Here is a 23,849-nt window from a genome sequence, read left to right as displayed (position 1 = left end):
AGATAGATAGATAGATAGATAGATAGATAGATAGATAGATAGATAGACAGATGATACATATATACATATATATGTATATACAATATACATATATGTGTGTATTTGTGCATGTATATATGTGTGTATGGATGTATTAGAATGAACTTTAAAAATATACCAATTGCCTGTTTACAAGATTTAGAGCTGGAAGTGACTTTAGAAGTCATATATTACAAACCTCACTCATTTTTGGTATGAGAAAACTTAGACCTAAATTGGTAAAAATGATTTGTCTAAGATCACAAGAGTAGTGAGTGACACACCCAGAATTCAAACTAAGGTTTCTGACTCTAAAAGTAGGATATATTCCATTATACCTTGATTCCTCATTGCACCATTGTTACTCAATTGTAATGGATACAATTTGTAAACAATAGATAATACAGAAGGTCAGGTTACTTAATGTTGTAGAAGGAATACTGGGGACCAATGGCTTTTTGATTACTAACTCATGTGTATTTATAATGCCATCTGGTGACAGTATTATTAATAGATTAGAATGTAAATACTTTGAGAGCAAAGGCTGTTTTTACTTTTGTTTTTGTATCCCCAATATCTAGCATAATGCCAAGGACATAGTGTTTAATAAGTAGTTGTTGACTTAAATTAAATTGAGCTAAATTTAATTGAATATAAACTTTTTTGGGGGGGAGGAAGGGGTTTATATGAAAACCATAAACTTGATATCATTCCAAACTACCTTAGAACAGACTAGAGCATTCATTGACAAAGGGACAAAAAATTTAAAACACGATATAGCAAGTGAGCAAAAATATTTGCTTTCCAATGACTGAAAAGTCCACCCAATTCTCATTGAGATACTCTGGACAAAGGGAAGAGAAAATAGTCTAAACAAGATGGCTTGGACTTAAGTTTGAACTCATTAATTTAACAGTTATGTGACCTTGGTTAAGTAATACTACAAATGGTCAAGGAAACAACGCTGAGTTTGAAATCAGAAGACCATGGATTAAGCCATACCTCTACTACTTAATATCTATGTGACCTAGAACAAATTCCTTTGTTAGTCTGGGCCTCAGTTTCTTCATCTGCAAAATGGAGGGGATGGTAGGGTAGGGCTAGATGATTTCTAAAGTCACCTTATATTAGTCTACAAGCTTCAGTTTCTTCATCTGTCCAATGGCATTATTACCCCTGTTCTTTCTATCGTAGAAGGCTAGTGTGATCATAAAATGAAATAACAGAGAAGAAAAAGGTTTTGCAAACTATGAAGCACTGTATAAATGTGACGGTTTAGTGGTAGTAGCATTATCTCAGCTTTCCACTTTTTAGAAAAGGCTCATGTGACTCTGCACCTTACATCCATTTTGATTTGAATCTGCCCAGCTTCCTAACTCCTAAGGGCCCTTTGCTTGGTTGCTAAGTCAACAGAAATCATACATAATCATACAAGTTTGTCCTTTATGTCTCCTTATTACCCACTGTCCTTTGGCAAGAGCTAAAAGCTTTTTATCTTGGCAACTAAGGCAGCTCTTGGTCCTACACCTGATATTAAAGTCCAGGCTAATCACAATGATGCACAGAGCTAAGGTCATTCCAGCTTTTAAATGCTAATTGTTCTGCCAACAATATTCATTCACAAAGCTTTTAAAGGCCACAAGTCCCTTCCATTTGATACAAGAGGCAGACATATTTGGGGGATCCAATTAACAAATAGAACTAGTCATTTAAGAAAAGTCTAACGGCCAAAATGTAAAAATTGTCCTTGGATTATTATGTTTCAACAGGAAACAACAAAGATTCTGTACAAGCAAATTGAATAAGATTGTAAAGCTGTTGTAATTCCTTTGCCTCTCCCCCTGCCACCTTTTTTTTTCTTTTCATTCCTCGAATTAATAAGAGCTTTTTTTGAATGTAGAGCTACATGTAGGTTAAATTCACAGCATTCATTATTTCAGAGATGACATACAATCATCTCTTCTATGAGATTACTGAAGAGTATTAACTTTAATTCAGTGTTTTCGTGAAATGTTGCAGTCAATCTTTAATTCATTTCTTTAAAAAATGAATTTTCACTGTTGGCTTATCAGAAAGCTAAGTCCTTCCTAAGAAATCAGAAGCATGATCTGCCTTCCCACATTCCCTTCAACTCTCTGACCATCACCACCAAAATGGCTGATTGTTTACATTAGCTTTACCCAGGGAAGCATAATGGAATAATTTAGTTACTCCTTTAGAAGTTCATTTTCTGATTTTCCCCTTACTGTAAGTTCTCCAGGTATGAGTATTTCTCTTCCACCATATACATGACACAAAGGGCCATTCATTAAAGCCAAGGGATGTGTAGAGCTAAAAAGAGACAACTGAATCCCAGGCATCCACATGTAACACAGCAGCCTCCTGCACAAATTGCTTACTTAACATTCAACAGAAGTTCCAAGTAGTTATGGGAAAAACAGCCCTGCAGGCAGCCTCGTAAGATGTTTTTCTTAAATGTGCATTTATGTTGTGTTTTAGCAACCTTCCTATGCTATGGCTCCAAGAAGCTGTAGCATGCACAGAGGCCACACTAGGGTAAAACAGTCTCAGCAGATGGTCTTAACCTGGTTGAGAGTAACTGACAGGCTTCTTGGTGAGTTAGAGGGATTTCTTTCCAAGCTTGTGAATACATCCCCCTACCCCCACCCCAGGAATGGTCAGATGAAAACAGTTTGTTCCAAAAGCCATGAAGTTGGCTGAAGTAGTTGTTCTGAAGCCCTTAGAGCTTGGCCAGGCATCAAAGACACCAATTTTATCCACTGCATTCTAGGCCATTTCCAGTAGTCTTGACTTTTGTCTTGCCACTGGACTTGGATCATTCTGAAGGAGGCTGACAACTTTGTAAAAAACTATCTCACTTAAATCCAATTCAGCCACAAATCAAGATATCACCCTGTGATGTCATTGATCCTCTTTGTAAATGAAGGATGAACAGAGGGCTATCCTTAGAACCAGGAAGATCTAGGTTAGAACCTTAACTTTAACTCATGGATGAGTGACATTGGCCTAGTCACTTAACCATTGAGTGCTTTAGGGAACTCTATGAGATTATAATTCTCAGAGATACTGCCAACATGCTGACATATTGGTAATTTCTTAATCTGGGAGATTTCATACCAATAAGAATATTAGTTCAGTTCCTATCCCATTATGTATATGTGCATATAGTATAGGCATATATATATATATGTGTGTGTGTGTGTGTGTGTGTGTATATGTGTGTGTGTATGTATATAATGCAATTGTGCATACATATATGTATATGGGTAGTATGCATATGTACCCATATACACATGCATGATATATAAGTTTTTTTGTATCGTATCCATTCCTTTGATATTACAAATTTCAGAATGGAGAATTCTTTCTTCCTCCAGTTGCTCTAGTTCTAAGCTGTGTGAGTGTCTGTGATCAGTGTGGGGCCAATTGAAAGCCAGAAATGCATGAATTGAAAGAAAAACTACGAACCTGCCTTTCTACCCTTCAATTTGGTCATTGCTCTGCTATTCAAACAAGATGTTGTGGCCTAAAAACATCATTACAGCTAAATGAAAATTGCAGAGAGCATACAGATACTTGAGATGATGAGTGCACAATCTTCTCACTATCCCTGGGGTAGAGGAGAAGAGGGTCCTTGAGAAAGAGGACTTTTCCTCAACAGATATAATCATACTTAAGGTCAAAGAAGAATACAATATAAGTTCTGATCAATATGCCAGGAAGACAGAGTTGAAATATTTAAGTCCTAATGGGGTAAAAGCCAGAATATTAACTGAAAGAGTATGTGTGTATATGTGTGTGTATACACATATATACATATAGGTGTGTATGTATACATGTGCATTTATGTATATAAAATATGAAATTAAAATGGTTAAATTATGTATTCATTCATTCAACAAACACTTGTTCAGCACCTATAGTTTTTAAACTTAATAGGTTAGCTGTTAAGAAATCTGTAATTTCAAAGGAATGACATGATATGAATACACACTTATTAAACTTGGGAAACTACTAGACTCAGGGGGTTGATATGAATTTGAGGGTAGACACAACCTGATTATAATGACAATCATAGAATCATAGATTTGGAGCTAGAATGGACCTTTAAGGACACTCAATCTAACTTCCTTGTTTTAGAAATGAGGGATTAAGGTCCAGCTAGGTTAAGCAACTAACTCATGCTCAGACACTCTAAATGGGGAAATGGAATTGGAGACCAAGTGGGCTGACTTTGGATGCTCAGCTCTTTCCCTTGCCTCCTGTTGGTAATTATTGGGAAAATGAGTGGAGAAGAAGGAAGAGGAGGAAGAAAAAGAGGAGGAGGGGGAGAGAGAGGAGGGGGAAGAGGAGGAGGAGGATAACAGCTCACACTTACAGTTCACTTGAAGACTTGCAGATTGCTTTACATCCATTATTTCATTTGAGTCTCATAACAATCCCATGTGTTATAATTCTCTCTGTTTTAAAGAAGAAGAAGCTAAGACATGAAAGAGTTGAATGACTTGCCTGGGCCTAGTAAAATTTGAACTCAATTCTGCCTGACTCCAAGTCTAGCATCCAATTCACTGAACCCCATTCATCACTTAATAGAGGAATTACACACACACACACACACACACACCCTTCAATATTAACTGCAAGACCAATAGAGACTGACAAAACAAAGTGTTATATAAGGTGTAAAGGCAGAGAGCACTTGTTAAAAATTAAGTAATCATGGAAGGTTTCCTAGAAGTTTCTGTCTGGCATTTGAATTGGTCTTTAAAGGTTTGGTAAAAATTCAACAAGCAAGGAGATGTACAGAGAGTTCCCTTTGGGAACAGCTGAAGCATTATCACAAACTTGTGTTTGAAGGACAAAAAGTGACCCAATTTTGCTAGAGCAGAGTGTACGTGAAGGAAAATGAAATTACATAAATGTAGAAGATAATTTTCATATCTTTGCTTGTAAAGCTACATAAACATATACACATGCATGTGCATATGTATACTTCAACTTTGTAATATTTATAATTTTAGGTGTGAGTATTCTCCAAACCTATAGGCAACAGAAAATTTCTCACACTGTAGCTATTAGACTGTTCTTCGTAAGTTGCTATGGCAGAAAATATTCAACCACTGATGGCCAACATATTGGTGAGCCATTACATAACTAACTGAATTAGTTGATAGTTCAGACCTTGTAGCTTGGTGGAACCCGCCACACCTTGGGTACTGCTGGCATAACCTTTAGAACTTGGTTTACCTCCATGTCATTATGAGGTAGCAAAGAAAGATCATTATAGAAAATGCCCTTCCTACAATACTATCTTTTTGACTTAATTTACTGTCTCTCAATACATATATACACACAAACACACAGACACATATATATCCAAGAGATAGATAGCATAAAAGTTATATATACATATGTATCTGTACATATATTCTGTATATATGTATATATGTGTATATATATATAGAAGACTTAGACGTCCCTTACATCACTGTCACATACACACATATAATATGTATAATACATGCATATGCCTACATATATACCTACACATATGTATATGTATTATATGGTGGATAGTTTTATGTGTTTGCATATATATATATATACATATATATACACATGCATGCATGCATATATGTGTTTGTGTAATGTAGATCTTTGAGGTTCCTTCTGTTACTGTTTTGAAAATCTTAGGATGGAGAGAGACAGAGACAGAGACAGAGACAGGGATGAAGAGACAGAGAGACAGTCAGAGAGAGAAAGAGAGAGAGAGAGAGAGAGAGGGAGAGAGAGAATCTGCTCAGACTACTGACACAGTCCTAGAAGGGACTTTATTGTACGGATAAGGAATCTTAGAACTAGAAAGTTTAAGTGGTTTAACCACGATCACAGAGGTAGCAAGTATCAGATGTTAGATTGGAATTTATTGTCTTCTGATTTCAGTGTCATTTCCACTGTACCATTTTATTCATTTAGAAACTGAAATTCCAGAGACTGAAGTGACATGCTCATGTCCACTTGGGCAAAAAGTGGCCAGCGAGAATTTGAGAATATAGCCCCTGACTCCAGATCCATCATTTTTTTTTTCAACTGCACCACATTGTCTCTTTATACAGAGATATGGGTGGAGACCTAGCTATGAATGATCATTTTACTGTTTCTATTAATAGAATGCAAAGTTTTGCTTGTTTTCCTTGAACTTCATTAGGAAACATAATGATGTGCTACTTTGCCTATTTTAGAACACCATGTAGATTTTTGGAGAACCTATAATTTCTGAGTACCACCACTAATTAGCAAAGCCTGGTGTTTGTATACAAATCATGCTTATTGTAGCTCTGTTCATCCTTATCTAAGAGATACTGCAAATGCTAGTGACCCATTCTCTTTTATTTTGATAAACTGGGTTTCCAAGATTCCTTGGCTAGACTATATTAAATAAGACACTTAGAATTACTTTTTAAAATAAGCATTTGAGAATCAACTAGGAAATTAAGATCAGGGTATTGAATAATGAGAGTGTTTCACTTAGTCATTATTAAGGTGTGAATTGTGCATTTTTTCCCTTTTTTTTCATTTTGTTGTTAGAGGTTGGATGTAGGGAGCTGTGCAGTAAAACAATCCTAGTGGGCACTTCTAGATGTTATCAATCAGTACCTGGTGTTAATTGGCACCACTTTCACTTGCATAGATTATGTGGATATCATCTGCACAAGAAAAAGAGGCTTTAAAAAATACTAACTTCAACTCATGACTTCGAATTTAATGAAACCATTCAAGTTCAGCACTTTAATCTCACAAATTGGTTTATCACATTCTGGTGGCCATTTCTTGTTTTATAATAAGCATAACAAAAAATATCTATGAACACTTACAAAATTAAACCAAGGGAAGTATGTGCAATTTTGAGCTCATTAGTAGCAATTCATATTTTCATCTGTCTCATTAGGGATGTTTTTATGAACTGAAAAAGTACTTTTGTATCTGTGATTTTTAATTTTCCTGACAACTAGTAAGAACACACTTTTTCCATTATTTCAAAAAGATTTTTTTTAAAGGAGACGTATGAAATGAATATGAAGAAAAACATGGCAGTACATAATACCTGAACTGTAAGGAGATGATAAGCTGTGCTATTGGCTTTCAGGACTGACAAACTGGAGAAAGAAAGATGTGCTGGAAATTAACCCAAGAAGATGCAATGTGGAGTTTAAACACAACTCACCAGTGTCTGAAGAGCAATTGGATTCCAGACAAAAATAACAAATAATGTCTCTAAGTTGAAAAATTCAAAAACTGACATAGAAATCAGCTAATCTTGGCATAACTTCAGTCAAATATGACATTTTTGCCACATAGAATGTGGCTATTTGACCTTCGGTAGTTGATATAGGAAAGTTTTTTTTTTCCTATATCCTTGTCAAAACTAAATCAGAAGGGCTGATATTTGAATATTAGTTCAAGCAGATTGGAAATAAGGATTCATGGATTTCTTTCTATGACCTTGGAAAATATATATGATGTAAAGATGGCTGTATTTGCTTATATTTTGAATAGGCAATATTATACACCCTTAAAGCAGTGTTAGGCATAGAAAATTCTAACTATATTGACAGAATTCATACCCAGAGGTCAGAGATTATCTATGGACTTATGGTAGTGGGTTCTGCCTCACTAAAGCCAGGTTGAGCACTCATGGGTATGTTGTAAATGGAATTCTTTTTCACATATAAATTGCACTGAGATGACAGCTGAGATCCCTTCTAACTCTGAGATTGTGTCCTATGGGACTAATATCAACACCAATAACCACAATTGACATCTTTGGAGGATTTTCACATTGTCAAAGAACAATGAATATAAATTATATCACCTGTTTCTTATGTCAATACCATGAAGTATATTCTGCAGGCATCATTACCCCCATTTTATACGTGGGGAAAAATGAGATGATAGTGAATTGGCATTCATAATTGAACAATTAGTACATCTTTGAAATGGGATTTGACATTCGGGTCTTTGCTAACTACAATTCTAGCATAACCATTACTACTTTAACATAGATAAAATTAAACCTTTAGCTAAACTGAAAAAAAAATGCTAAAGGGAATATGTGTTTGCATGTGTAAGATTTTATAGGTACTTTATGTTGTTCCCCTGATAAATTTGAGCATTCCCTTCTCCAGTCCACCCTCCATACAGTATGGCTGTGCCTATATTCTTGTCTCTTTGAAAGAAAAAAGACATTGTCTAATTGTTTATTAATGACTAGGACTGTCCCCAAGATGGCTGCTGATTGGGACCTAGATACTTGTCTTGATATAGTTTCACATCAATGGGAAAGGGAGCCCAAGAGGTATGTTTACTTTCCTGAGGCATTCTAAACTACATGATAGTACTATGCCCTGACCCATGATCTATAAAAGCAAGCATACTAATGATAGACTAATTAGATTCTTTGTCTTTTTCACCTTTTTCCTGATCAAAAGACAAAACAAAATATAGCAGATTAAGCTTAGTCCTGTGAGACTGGAAGTGTACACTTGTACGTATCATCTTTCACCTAGGAACTAGTAATGGTTGCTACATGGAGGCTAGATCTGTTCTTCCGTAGCTTTCTGAACACAGACCAGAGACTCGAGGACATGAGAGCTGACTTTTCCAGTCAAAGAGATGGAAAGACGTAGACCATTGACAGAGTGCTTGAAGAAACAGAAGATAAGGGCCTGTCTAAATGGTCTGAGAAGGTCAATGTTCTTGAATCACTACCTCATACATAAAGGAGAAAAGGATTTTAACTCTGTAGGAAATAAGGTCCTGGAATTTATTCTAGTCTGAGAAGGGAGGCCTCCTGGGCAGCATCTGCCTTAAGGGTTGCCTCAAAGGTAAAACTACATTTCAGACTTATCCAGTACTGAGATTTTGGTCATCTGAAATTCTGAAGGGAGAGGATAACTTCCTGATTAGTGTTATCTAATGTAGAAAGAAGATCACCCACATGGTTCCTGGGTTGCATCATTTGGTGGGAGTAGGGCAAAGCTGTGACAATGAAATCTGGAGAACTGTACCATATCACTCCCTATCCCTTTCTATTTTAGTTGGTTATTTATACTGTGCAGGTCCACTAGAAAGGGTATTGCTTATTCAGCAGATTTCAAAGCATGTTCATAATGAGTAAAATTAATATTAATGCTGTTAAAATTGATAATTAATATTAATTTGGAATATCCCCTCTCTGTCAAAAGGCCATCTCATACACTAGCTTAAAGAGAAGCCCCTGGCCAATTCTAGCTAAGAAATGTCATCCCATTAAATGTCTGCTAAAGGCATCTGCTCCTTAGCTTGGTTGGATTGGGCCCCACCCCACTAGGAATCTACTCTGAGTTCTGTTTACACTATAAATAGGACCCAGATTGAGTTAGATCCCTCCCCAGAGGGGGATGAGCTTGTATCCTTGGTCCCTTCATTAGGGTTTTGGGGTGACCTGGTTCATGAAGGAGAAATAAAACCTGAGAGAGAACCTGATCTCAGTGCCCAGATTACTAGAGGGAGCTCAAAATTCATGTCAAAGTCTCATTCCTCACCTGACCTTACCCCTTGACCATGAAATAATCAGGAGGAGCTGAGAGTTCTTAGCCCACTTCTTAGTTAAATATTCACCAATCAGGTTCGCCATTTCCTTGTCAGGAGAAGAACGTGTCAGGAGAACAGAGAGATTTAAGATGACCTGAGACACTTTCTTTTTCTCTTTGATTACCGACAGAATAACTGACCATTGATTTATCAACTATTGGCTAGCGTAATTAATGAACTGATTTTTAATACCTGGAAACTTTGTCTTTCAGGATTTTATTCGTGCCAATATCTTAGGGTAGTCTAAAATACAAAAAGGTACAATTAGATCCAAGGGGACTATGTAACATCCTGCGTTAAAGAGACCCTGAAATGTCGAAGCTTTTTCCCTAATGGCCAATACAAGTTCATTTCCCTTCCAAGGGAATCTTATACTTTAATTGAGACCTTTATATAACTCTGCTTATGATCTTCTTTGAATTTGAGTATCTTATATAAATCATTACAGTGAATTATTTGGACAGAACAGGTCCAATGGGAAGGGAATTGCTGGTTTAGCATCTCTCAATGTATTTTGATATTCTAGAGTAATTCTAAACCATAGAATTGTTCTATAAACCTTGGAATGGGGAGGGGGCTACGCTATAAAAACCTGTGCAAGGAGACCAAAATTAACATCATAATCCCTCAAGTCTAGAAACTCTATGTTTATTGAGAGGAACAACAGAGTTTCATGGAACACACTACTGGAAACAATGATCTAGGATATTGTAGGTTGTTCCATTACAGTTTTCCATAAAACTACAGTTTGTCATAAAACTTTCACTTTGAATATCATTCTAGTAAGTTTCATCTATTTGATTCTAATCACACCTCTGCAAGAAGACAAGGTGTATGATCTTGGGTAAATCATTTAAACTTTCTTAACCTCAGTTTCTTCATGATAATGGATAATGGAACCACAGAATGTTAGAATTAGAAGGAACCCAGAAGGTTGCTGAATCCAACCCCACCCCCCCACCCCAGGTTACAGATGAAGACCCTAATGTCTAGAAAGATGAAGTGACTTCCTAAGATCACATAGGTCACAAGTAGCAGAGCCTGGACATAAATTTATATGTTTTGGTTCCAAGTTCCACATTATTTTTGCTATCATATGTTTTGTTACTCACTTCATAGGGCTATCATGAAAATCAAATCAGATATGTGAAAAGTCCTAGGCAATCCTCAACATGCTGTCCAGATGTGGGCAACCTGCAGCTTTGAGGCCTCATGTAGCCTTCTAGGTTCTTAGATGTGGCCTTTTGGTTGAGTCCAAGTTTTACAGAACAAATCATTTTATTAAGGGAATCTGTTCTCTGAAGTTTGGATTCAGTCAAACGGTTGCACTTGAGGACCTAGAGGGCCATAAGTGGCCTTGAAGCCACAGGTTCCCCACCCCTGTTTATCCTCTCATGCCCTCAGTCATAAGGGAGCTTTTTATATGACATATTTTTATTCCAGCTTCATAGATCATAGGATTTTGTTGTTGTTCAGTCATTCGGTTGTGTCTGACTCTTTATGACCCCATGGACAATAACACGCCAGACATTCTATCCTCCACTATCTCTGAAAGTCTATCTACGTTCATGTTTGTTGTTTCCATGACACTATCTATTCATCTCATCCTCTGCTGTTCCTTTTGTGTTTTGCCTTCAATCTTTCCAAACATCAGTATATTTTCCAGTGAGTCCTGTGTTCTTATTATGTTGCCAAAGTATTTAAGCTTCATTTTCAATATGTGACCTTCCAGTGAATCATCAGAATTTATTTCATTAAGTATTGACTGACTTGCTCTCCTTGCGAAGGAACTTTCAAAAGTCTTCTCTAGGACTACAATTCAAAAGTGTCAGTTCTGTGGTGCTTAGATTTCCTTATAATCCAATTTTCACAGCCATATATTGCTACTGGAAAAATCATAGCTTTGACTATACAGACCTTAGTTGACAAGGTGATGTCTCTGCTTTAAGTGTGCTGTTCATATTTGCTGTAACTTTCCTTCCAAGGAGATAGTGTCTTTTAATTTCATTGGCTGTAGTTGCCATCTACAGTGATCTTTGAGATCAAAAATACACAATCTGTCACTGCTTCCATTTCTTATCTCTCTATTTGCCAAGAAATGATGGAAACAGTTGCCAATATCTTAGTTGCTTTTTTTTTGTTTGTTTGTTTTGTTTTTAATAAGCTTCAAGCCAGCTTTTACACTTCTTTTTCCCTCATTAAGAGTTTTCTTAATTCCTCTTCACTTTCTGCCATCAGAGTGGTATTATCTGAATATCTGAAACTGTTGATATTTTTTCTCAGCAGCCCTAATTCCTGCTTTTGATTCATCCAGGCTAGTATTTTGCATGATGCGCTCTGCAAACAAGTTAAATACATAAGGTGACAAAATACAGCCTCATTGTACTCCTTTCCCAAGCTTAAGTCATTCAGTTGTTCCATGTTGGATTCTGTTGCTTCTTGGGCTGCATACAGACTTATCAGGAAACAAGGAAGATTATCTGCTGCTTCTGTCTCTTTGAAGACATTACAATTTGTAGTGACCCACACAGTCAGAAGCTTTAATGTCAATAGGGTAGAGGTTGATGCTTTTCTGGAACTCTCTTGTTTCTTCATAATCCAGGAAATGTTGGTAATTTTGTCTCTAGTTCCTCTGCCTCTTCAAAAAAAACCCATCTGCTCTTCTAGTAATTCTCGGTTCACATATTGCTGAAGTCTAGCTTGTAGAATCTTAAAGGTTAACATTGCTGGCATGTGAAATGAGCTTAATTAATTTGTAATTTGAAGATTCTTTGGCATTGCCCTTTTTTAAGGGGACATAAACTGATCTTTTCCAATCCATTGGCTACTGTTGAGTTTTCCAAATTTTCTGGCATGTTGAGTGCAATACTTCAACAGCATCTTCTTTTAGGATTTTAAATAGCTCAATTAGAATTACATCACCTCCACTAGTCTTATTGATAACAATGCTTCCTAAGGTCCACTTGACGTCTTTCTCTAGGATGCCTGGCTCTACATCAGTAACCACATCATTATGGTTTCCAGTGGTGTTAAGATATTTTTATATCATTCTTTTGTGTATTCTTGCCACCTCTTCTTAATGTCTTCTACTTCTGTTAAGTCCCTAACATTTTTGTCTTTTGTCATGCTCATTTTGCATGAAACTGTTGCATTGATATCTCTATTTTTTTAAAAGATCTCTTGTCTTTCCCATTCTATTGTTTTTTTTTCTATTTCTTTGCATTGCTCATTTAAGAAACCTTTTATGTCTCCTTACCATTCTGCATTCAGTTGAGTATATCTATAACTAGTAGTTGTCTCAAGCCAGATTTGAACACAGGAAAATGAGTCTTCCTGACTTGAGGATCAACACTTTATTCATTGTGCCACCTAGCTGCCCTGGAATAGATATTAGGGATCACCAATTCACAATAAGGATTCTGAAGCACATTTTGGTTAAATAACACACACATACGTGCATGCGGACTCATACACACACATACACACACACTTTCATACACAGTAGCAATTAGCACAGTCATGTTCCTATTCTGTTACTTGGATGTATCTTATCTTCTTAAAATGTTGCCTGATCATAAGCTTCTTAAAGAGAAAGGTTATGACTTACTTTTCTTTGTACCTCCCAAAATAATTTATTAGATTTGTGATCATATCATTGTGGTACTTTTTTTCTGCCAATCCATTCATACTATTTCATCCTGTGCCTTGTCTGTCCATAACTTTCCCGAAATCTTCCACAGTAGACCCAGGCAAAACAGAAGTATTCAATTGGCTCTTTTTTTTTATATTTCAAGAATGCTTGTGCAGACCTCAGTCCATCTATGATTCCTTACTCTTGCTTCATGACTTGCTGACCTCTTCTTCCAGGTCTTCATGCCCTTTGTGTCTTTTATGTCAGTTCTTGGGTATAAATCATGATTAGTGATTTATTGCAACTTCATTACACCCACTCTGTATCTTACCATTGCCCTTTGGGTCACCCGCAATTGTAATTCCTGTGAGATAATCTTGTGCCACGATTTTAAGAAAGCAAAATTTTGAATTTTGCCTCTAAAACAAAATGCAAAATCCTCAGGATGACATTATGGCTACCACCTATCGTTCCAGGCTTATTTCATATTTATCCTTTTTAAATACTGTGTTTTTAAGTTAAACTGTTCAGCTAGCTGGTTTCCAAATATTTCATTTCATCTCCTACTTATATGATTTTATACAAGGGTCTCTCCATACCTATAATACTTTCTGTCCTCTTGCTGCCTGGTAGGAATTCTATCTTCCTTCAAATAACATCTCCATTGTCTCTTCCTACTTAAGGCCTTTTCTGTCTTCCCTAGTCATACACACCCCTCCCAATTGTTAGTATTCTCTTCCTCTTGAAATTCTTTTCAGATACATTTACTTCTTTAAGTTCATGTTAAAGCACTCTTGCCCCTCAAGAATACAATGTAAGCTCATCAAGGGCAGAAACTATATATATATATATTTTTATTTCTGTATCCCCAGTGCCTAACACCATGATTTGTGCATAGAAGGTGTTAATAAAAAACATGCAGCTTTTTGAATCTTATACCCTTTACATTCCAATGACTGTTTGTAGTGAAAAAATGACACCAAATTCCTCTGGTAGGTTCCAAGGAATTAGAAAGTCTTTAAGTGCGGTGATGGCAACTTACTTTGGCTAACATCAAAAGATCAGTTCAGGTGGTGTTGTTATTCAATTGTTTCAGTTGTGTCTGACACTTTGTAACTCCATTTAGAGGTTTTCTTGGTAAAGATATTGGAGCTGTTTGTCATTTCCTTCTCCAGCTTATTTTACAGATGAAGAACTGAGGCAAACAGGGTTAAGTGGCTTGCCCAGGGTCACAGAGCTATAAGTGTCTGAGGACAGATTTGAACTCAGGAAGAAGAGTCTTCTTGACTCTAGGCCCAGCACTGATCCATCTAGCTACCCACCAGCCCAGGTACAGTAAATTTATTAGAAGTTTTGTTGATGGATGATGAGGAGATAATATTTTGGGCCTTAACTACCCATTGTTTTCATGTAGTAGTCACTTAACGTATTGTCACTGAATGGATAATTAAATGCAGATCCTTCTGGTTTACCAAGACCTTCATACGAAATAAGCCCTAGATTTGGAATCCATATACATAAATTCCAGCTATGGCTCCATCCCTATATAATGTCACCTTGAACAAATTTCCTAACCTATCTGGATTTCAGTTTTCTTCCCATCAAAATGGGGATAATGATTGTATTACCAACTAATTCACAGGGCTGCTTTAAGAGTTAGATTAGATACTTCCATTCTATACATATTTATTAAGCATTCAATATGGGTTGGGAACAATGCTTGGAGTTTGCAATACAGAAAAATGACAAAGTCCCATATCTCAAGAAGTTTATGGATAATACATTTATAGTTTTCTGTAAATCTAGGCTATTTTTATTGTTGATGCAGTTGCATGATCACCTGGGGTAGATAAGTGCACTGTGATTAGAGTGCTGGGCCTGGAGTAAGGAAGAACTGAGTTTGAATCAGACCTTAGATGCTTACTAGCTGTGTGACCCTGGGCAAGTCACTTAATTTTTATTTGACTCAGTTTCCTCATCAGTTAAAGGGAGATAATAATAGCACATACTTCAGAGGGTTGTTGTGAGGATTAAATGAGATAATAGTCACAAAATTTTAAGCATAGTGCCAAGAACATAGTAAGCACTACGTAAATGTTATTTATTTTTATTATTTTATTATTACTATTCTCCATGACTTATGTGTAATAGCATCTAGGAAGGTAAATATTATTATCATCCCCCTCTTACGGATAAAGAAATTAAGACAAACAAGGGTTAAATAACTTGCCCAGGATCACACAGCTAGTAAGTGTCTGAGGTCTTCTTGAATCCAGGCTGAGCACTCTGGGCATGACAGAGGTACAGAAATGCCTAGAGAGTCTGAAGTGGGGCTTGGAGAGGAATGAAGGAGTAAACACAGTGAGCCTACGTACTTTCCTTAAAATGAAAGTTTTGATAGGAGCTGACCAATCCAGAGAAGGCTATAGAGAAGTATTTTATAATCTGGCTCCAGTCTAACTTTCCAGGTTTATTACACATCATTTGCCTTCATATATTCTATATTTCACCCAAACAAGCACACACACACACACACACACACACACACACACATCCTTGCCAATTTATCTCTTCTCTCCATACCTTTGCAAAGGTTATCCTTCCTTATGACCATCTCTTTGAACCCTAACATTTCTTCAAGACTCAAGAGCTACCTCTCATACAATGTTTTTTTTTCCTCTTTATTCAGTTGTTAGACTCCTAATGTCCCCATTACTTTGTCTTTGCTTTGTATTTATTTGACTGTGCATGCATCATATTTTTTTAGACAATTGGGTTTAAATGACTTGCCCAAGATCACACAGCTAGTAATTATCACATGTTTGGTCTGAGGCCGGATTTGAGCTCAGGTCCTCCTGACTCCAGGGCCAGTGCTCTATCCACTGTGCCACTTAGCTGCCCCCATCATTTTCTCTTCAATAGAATTTAAGCTAATTGAGTACAGGAACTCTAGTTTTTGTCTTTATATCCTTAGCATATATTACAATATCTGGCACATAGTGAGACTCAAAGAATTTTTAATGAATATCTGAAATCATTTAATGAATATCTTAGAATATGCACACAATATTTGAACATAACATGTATTATAACAGAACTCTAAGAGGTCCATCAGTGCAATATCTTCATTTTACACATGAATAAATTGAGGTTATAGATAACTCTGTCCCTTACCAATCATGTGAATTAGAGAATAATTGATGCTTCATCTCACTTCTTGGAGAACAAATAAGACCCTGAAATATGGATTTGCCTCAGTAAAGCCTATGATGTGACAGATGCTAAACATAAAGTTCAACATGAGAGGGAACACTGTCTGTTCCAAGGAAGTCAGAGGTAGGGAAGGGAGATTGTTTGTAATTTCAGGAAATGATGGCAATTGCTTTTGTGAGAGTATCTTTTGTTGCCTAAAATTTACAGTGATCAGCAACTTTCTTACCTGGGCTTCCATATTAGAAATGATCTCTTTGGTCACTACAAAAAAGTGAAACCATTTCCATTTCATTAATGTTATTCTGAGCCATCCCGTTGTCATAAGATGTAAATGTTGCACCCAATTTAATACTTAGCATGAATTTTCAAAAGACTAGAAGTTTATATCACCCGAATTTAAATCTCATTCCATGGTGAGAGTTTTCTAAGTGGTAATATATAGGAGCTTTCTTTCTGCCTGGATTGAAGCCACTTTACTAAATGAGTTTTCTTTCCTTTTCACTTTTAAACTTCAGAGACTTTTACAAAGCATTAAAAAAATCAATCAGTGTAAAAACATTTAATTTGCTTTAGTAATTAAATATGTCCAACAGGATGTTCATTTGTTTGTTAAATCTATATTTATTAAGGGTATGTTATGTATCAATTCACATGCACTTATTAAACACATAATAACTGCAGAAACTGTTCTAGGCAAGGGTTTTAAAAGTTAAAAAAATAGTCCCCAGTTCAAAGAGCTTACATTACAAGGTCAGTGGGGGAGCACTAGTAGCTTGGGGTAGCTGGAAAGGTTTTGTGTAAAAGATGTTGCCTGAGTAGAATTTGGAAGAAAACAAGAGATTCGACAGGATGGAGAGAGGGTACAGACGTTGCAAACAGACAGAAATCAATAAATAGAGAAGCATGCATGAGATCTAGCAAAAAGGTTAGTTTGAGCAGACCATACAATGAAGGAAGGAGAGTAATGTTGGAAGGTCAAGAAGGGAAGGGTAGAGTCAAATTATAAAGAGCTTTAATAACACACCTGAGGAGCTTATATTTGATCCTTAAGAAAACAGGGAGATTTTTTGAGTGGAAAAGTGATACAGTCAAACTCAGGAATAACCTTTTAGAAACTATGAGGATGGTGACCAAGATGGAAGGGACCTAAGACAGGGATACATTAGTCATCTATTGCAATAGTCCAGGTGAGAGGTGATGAGGCATGATCACACTAAGATGGTTGTCATGTGAGTGGCGAGGAGACAGATGTGAGAGATACTGTGTTAAAAGGAATCACAAAAATTGGTAACTGATTGGGTAGGTAAGGTGGAAGACAGTGAGGAAGCAAGAAAAATGAATTTCTTGCGGTTTTCCTGAACATGGCTTCATTCTCTAGTCATCGCCATCCTACCTTGGGAAACTAGGACTCTACTCCTGGTTTCGCCACCCTACTCCCTCCCCATAGGTAAGTTTTATTGTCTTCTCTAGTTAGAAACTAAGACACACTTTGCAGTCTTTCAGGTAAAAAGTAGCTCTCTCTTCTCAGCAACACTTTTCTGGTGTTGTATCCCCACATTAGAATGTAAGCTCCTTGAGGGAAAGGGCTGTCTTATTTGTTTTTTCCACATGTTTGCAGCATTTCCTACAGGTCCTAGAACAAAGTAAATGCTTAATAAATGCCTGGTCTATGTATTTACATATCTATATTCATGAATATCAATAGCTATGTATTAATATCTACATAGAATCTATAGATTCCTAACTATATCTATATTTACTGTATATCTATATTTATTTGGATAAAAAACAGTTCATAAAAAAAGAGGGAAGGGAGAAATAAACAAAAAAAGAGAAGAAAAAAGAATGAAGGAAAGACGGAAGGAAGGAAAGATAAGAAGAAAGAAAGGAAGAAAGAAAAGTTTTTCAACTAGTAGATTAGGAGGGTTTGGAACTGGGATTAAATGAACTTTGAGGTGTTCCTGGCTCCAAAACCACGCTACTTATGAACTGTGTATTAAAGTTAAACATATTTTATACATATAGGAATATTTAAATATCTATCTATATCTTTCTACATAGATCTATGTAGATATAGTTTCATAATAGGTTTGGCTTGTTCCTAAAGCTCCACAAGCCTGCCCATTTAAGACAGAAAAAGTAGTGTAGGCACCACGGCCCCAACTCACAGTCCATAAGAAATGTAACTGTGGACCTGGAAAGGACCTTAGAGGTCACTTATCCCAACACCAATCCCTCCCCATTTTTCATTTGAGGAAACTGGTACTCAGAGGGGTTATATGATTTTCTCAATGTCACACAAGTAACAAGTAATAGAAATAAATTTTTGAAAACCTGAGATGACAAACCTTTCCATTGCAATGTTCTACATCTGGACAAAATGAAACAACTTTGTAATTTATATTTAATATGAGTGCAGCAATGTGAAAAATAGCAAAGATGAAAAGAGTCCCTGCCTCCTCTCTCCATGTCTGACAGAGCATCAAGGACACTTAACTGATTCTCTAGTTGCTGGTTGTTGGCTCTGGTGAAAGTCTTTTTCCTTTCCTTTCCCTGTGCTTCTGGATACTTTGCTCATCTTGTTCCTACCTGGTCTGTACTTTGATAGTTGGTCCTTATGACTCCCATAGCTTAGTATTCCAACTAAATCTAGAATTTTCCACCACCCATCCAGTATACTTTCTGACCATGATTCACTCCACGCTTTAGAATGGACTATTTGACTATTAAATAACTTTTTCCTTCAGGCTACACTACTGTAGAATATGACAGCTCTCTCTCTCTCTCTCTCTCTCTCTCTCTCTCTCTCTGTTTGTTTGTGTGTGTGTGTGTGTGTGTGTGTGTGTGTGTGTGTGTTGGAAGGTGGGGGGTTAGGGTGGGGAGGAGGGATTGGCACATTGAGTGTAAGAAATAAAATAAAATTCAGTTTCTGTACTAATAAAGTTGTTGGGAAGATAAGCTATGTCATAAAAGGTAATTAACAATTAATTAGTGAACATTTACTGAGCACTTATGTGCAAGATATATACAATGCCAGATATTACAAGAATTGTCACAAAATTGTTTATAGTTTTTTTATGCATTTCACTTTCTTTTTTTTATATTTGTATATCTACAAGCTTGTGTTTACTGATGATTGTGGAATTCACAACAAAAAGTGAGAAAAGGCTTAAAAAAAGTAAATCATTAAACTGGTCTTTAGAGACATTTCATTTTACAAAAGAGGAAAATGAAACCTTGAGATGCCAAGGGATTTACCTAAAGCCACAGAGCCAGTTAGTGGTAGATTTGAGAAATGATCCCGGTTCCTCTGACTAGAAGTTTAGGGTTATTCCCCTACAAATATCAAATCAATAATGATAGATTATGCATATGGCATTTTAAAATTCACAAGCTCCTATCCTCATAACAAGCCCATAAGGTACAAAGTACAAATATTACTATCCTTGGCTTATTAATGGGTAGCTTGAGAGGCTACTGATGAGGCTCAGAAAGTTTAAGTCACTTTTCCAGGGGATAACACAGCTAGTAATTGTCAGAGAAAAGGTCTTCTTACCCACCCCCAGCCTAGCAGTACTTTAGAAGTTCAGACCAAAAGAAATCACTGTAGGCTAGGATTGTACAGGAAAGCTTTATGAAAGTAATGGGAATTCAGATGAACCTTGGCATATCTAAACAGGAGTGGAGGAGAGAAGGGAGGGATTGATTGAAGTAGCAAATGATATGAGCTAAGACACAAGGGTAATTAATCATTGAGGGACCATGTCAAACCCAGTTTGGTTGAAGTGGATGGCCCTTGTCTAGGAGAACTGGAAGAGAATATTAGAGATTTAGGGGAGTTTTAGATTATTGAAGAACTTCGATGAAAAGATGGAATTTGGACTTTGAAAAGATATATTTCCAGAGCATCATTCACTATGGGCTTTATTATAAATTACATTTCACTTTGTTCTCTGTAGATACTGCTTTTAAGAGTGTTCTGAGAATGAGACAAGCCTCCAATATATTTTCTACCATAGTAGTTGATCAATCATTAATTATTTGCTGAGTACCTACTATGTGACTCCTACTGATGTAAGCATTGATAGGATTCTGAGTAATCCTCTACTCTTGATGAAAAATTAGGTGCCAAATGGAATTCTGCCATAGATTGAAAGTCTGTGCTAGCTTGAAGACTTAGCCTAGGATGGTGCCATCAATCTGCCTACCTATCTCAGAATATCTGTGATATCTATCACTCTAGTTCCTATAAGTATTAAAGTAATGGTCATTTGGCTCCATTTAAGCTTTTCCGAAATCACTCTGCTTCTCTATTGCTTTCCTATGAGGATTTAATCAGCTCCAAGTTCACTGACACATCATAAGAAGGGGATTCTTTTGCTCTGTCTTGTTACTCTACTAAGGCTAGGTCTGCACTAGGAGATATTAAGGTACATTAGTCAGTTAAGTTTTATAGCAAGGTTGAACAGAAATCATCCCTGGCAGAATTGTCTAACAGAATCTTAAAGCCATCAGGGCAGTATAGGAGTACATACCAAGGTCTAACAACCTTCGTGAGCAAGATTTTTCTAAAATTCAAAGCAGAGCCAGGACTAGGGGTAGGCGAGGTAGGCACTCACTTATGACTGCACAGCAATGGCAGTGAAGGCAATGAAGGACTTTTTTTTTTGTCTCAACCCATTTGCCATGCTATCCAGAGTATGCTATCCAGCAACAGCAGAATGGAGTCTTCAAGCCTCTTAATAAGTTAACCAGCCAAAGTGACTGAAAAATCTTCCTGTCTCACTGTATTGGGAGATGCTTCCCCCTTCTCATTTCTTTTATGTGGAACTGACCCAGGGATAGGTGAGAGATGAGATTCACTGATCTAACCCTGGAGGGTTGGCAGGAGACAAAAAGGCTTAATCAGACCATGGGTATGAAAGGCATTATTGCTGATCTATTTCCTTGATATAGCAATACTTGCCATTTTAATTGGATCATTCCTGTTCTTTCCTACTGATATGAAGCCTCTGTGATTTATTAATGTATGCAGGGAAGTAGGAAATTTCTGGTGCTTTTAGTGGGACTGGGTCAAATGAGCTAATGAGAGAAGAACTTGGTAGTAATAGGGAAAGCTAGCCCCCTGTAAGGGACTGCAGCCCTCCCCTAACTATACCACCGTATCCTGTGAGTGCTGGAAGGTATAATAGTAAAGGTTTCCAGTTCAATTTCTACATTTTAAAGATAAACTAAGGATTGCAGAAAGCAATTTACTCAAAGCCATTTAGGTCTCCTGATTTCTAGTTGTGTCCTTTCTATCATATTAGCTCATTTGAAGTTTTCAAAAATTTTTCTTTGCCCTCTTCTGAACTGTCTCTTAAGCTGACTCTTCTTTCATAACCGGACATCCAGAGTGACCGAATCATTTCTCAACTGGCTGTATTACTCTGGGACCTCTCAGACTTCTTCATCCAGACCCAGGAAGCTCATTATTGGGAAAACCCCATCATCCTGCAAGATCCCATCAGCCCTGATACTCCACCTCATCCCCACCCTCTGTCCTTTAGATTGGAGGGAGGAACTATTCACTCTAAAACCTCTGTTAATCAGTAAACATTTATTAAATACCTACTATGTGCCAGGCACTGTAGGATACAAAAAGCACTTTACTATTTGGCAGGGGAGAAAACATGCAAACAAATATGTGTATCTCTCTGCATTGCTTTGAGATTTCTCTGGCTTCTCTAGAATTAGCAAGTGACTGGTGGCTCCCTCTTCTAAACTTCCCCCCTTTCAGCTTTCCTTAGTGTATTATCATCCTCATCAGATTGCAGGCTCCTTAGAGGCATGGTCTTTTTTGTCTGTCTGTCTGTTTGTTTGTTTTTTGTACCACCCCCAGCACTTAGAATAGTGATTGGCACATATTAGGTGCTTAATAAATGTTTATTGACTGGAAAAAATAATCTAAGTATAATGATCTAGAGCTTTAAAATAAAAATAATAATAATTAATGATAAGTATAATAATAGCTAATATTTATATAGTGTTTTAAGGTTTACAAAATGGTTTAAATATGTTATTTGAACCTCACAACTCTGTGAGGTAGGTGCTGTTATTAATTCCATTTTATAGATGAGGAAATTAAGAATGGGAGAAGTTAAGTGACTTATCTGGGGTCACAAAGCTAGTAAATATCTTTAGCAGGATTCAAACTCAGGTCTTTCTGGCTCCAAGTTAAACACTATATTATTTTTTTCAAGCCTAATCTAAGTCTCTGTCATAAAGCACTTCACTACATCATGAGTTATATAATATATGGTTTATATTAGACCAGATATGTTATTTCATAGTCAGTCAATCAATAAACATTTATTAAGCACTTATTGTATGCCAAGCACTGTGCTAAATTCTGGAGGTACAAAGAAAGGGTGAAAAAACAGTTACTGTGTTCAAGGAACTCACAATCTAATGGGGGAAGATAATACATTAAAAAAAACAAACACCAAAAGGGGTGGAGATGAGGAGTATAGTTAGTTTGAGAGGGATGATGAAGTCCTCTACTCTGAGTGAAAAATGATGACGTTAGTAGCCTGGGTACTTTCCTTAAAGGGAGCTTCTTAAAGGAACTCCCAGATGTCAACCTTTCACCCTCTCCAACCAGAAGGAGGGGAAAGGTGCTATGGACAGGAAGTCCTGAGGAGTTGTGAGTTTCAGAGTTAATATGATCTTACAGAATGATAAGTTTCTGGAGATCATGAAGTCCAGGAAAATGGTGGTACCACACTGCAGCATAGATTACCTAACATATGATTATTTTATTGATGGGTTGTTATTTCATTGATAGAGTAAATGTATTTTATTTATTAATTGATATTTCATTGAAATTGTTATTCCATTGATAGAATAAATTTCTACAGAGTAATCTCCTTGCACCTATTCTGAGGCTTCTACTGTAGGCTTAAAGAGTTAGCTGGGACATTGAGAGGTTGATTAACTTGCCTAGGGGCCACACAGCCAACATCTCTCAGAGAGAGGATCTGAGCCAAGGTCCTCCTGATGGAGACTGACTCTCCATCTACTATACCAGGCAGATTTTCAGAGTATGTGATGCTCCAGGTTACAACATGTCCTTCAGATAAGTATCAGAAGTGAATATAGCTTCCTTCATTAAATGATGGAGAGCTTGCAATGTGTGTGTTCCCCTTGTTCCCTCAATAACTACATTACTGGGTCTTCTCCCATAGTTAATCCATTCAGGATGCCAAACTTGATAAATATAAATATATAAATATACATACATACATACACACACACACACACACACACACACACACACACACACACACACACA

Source organism: Vombatus ursinus, unplaced genomic scaffold, assembly GCF_900497805.2.
Source record: "Vombatus ursinus unplaced genomic scaffold, bare-nosed wombat genome assembly UNPS02014864.1, whole genome shotgun sequence".
NCBI lineage: Eukaryota > Metazoa > Chordata > Mammalia > Diprotodontia > Vombatidae > Vombatus > Vombatus ursinus.
This window is presented reverse-complemented; position numbering follows the sequence as displayed.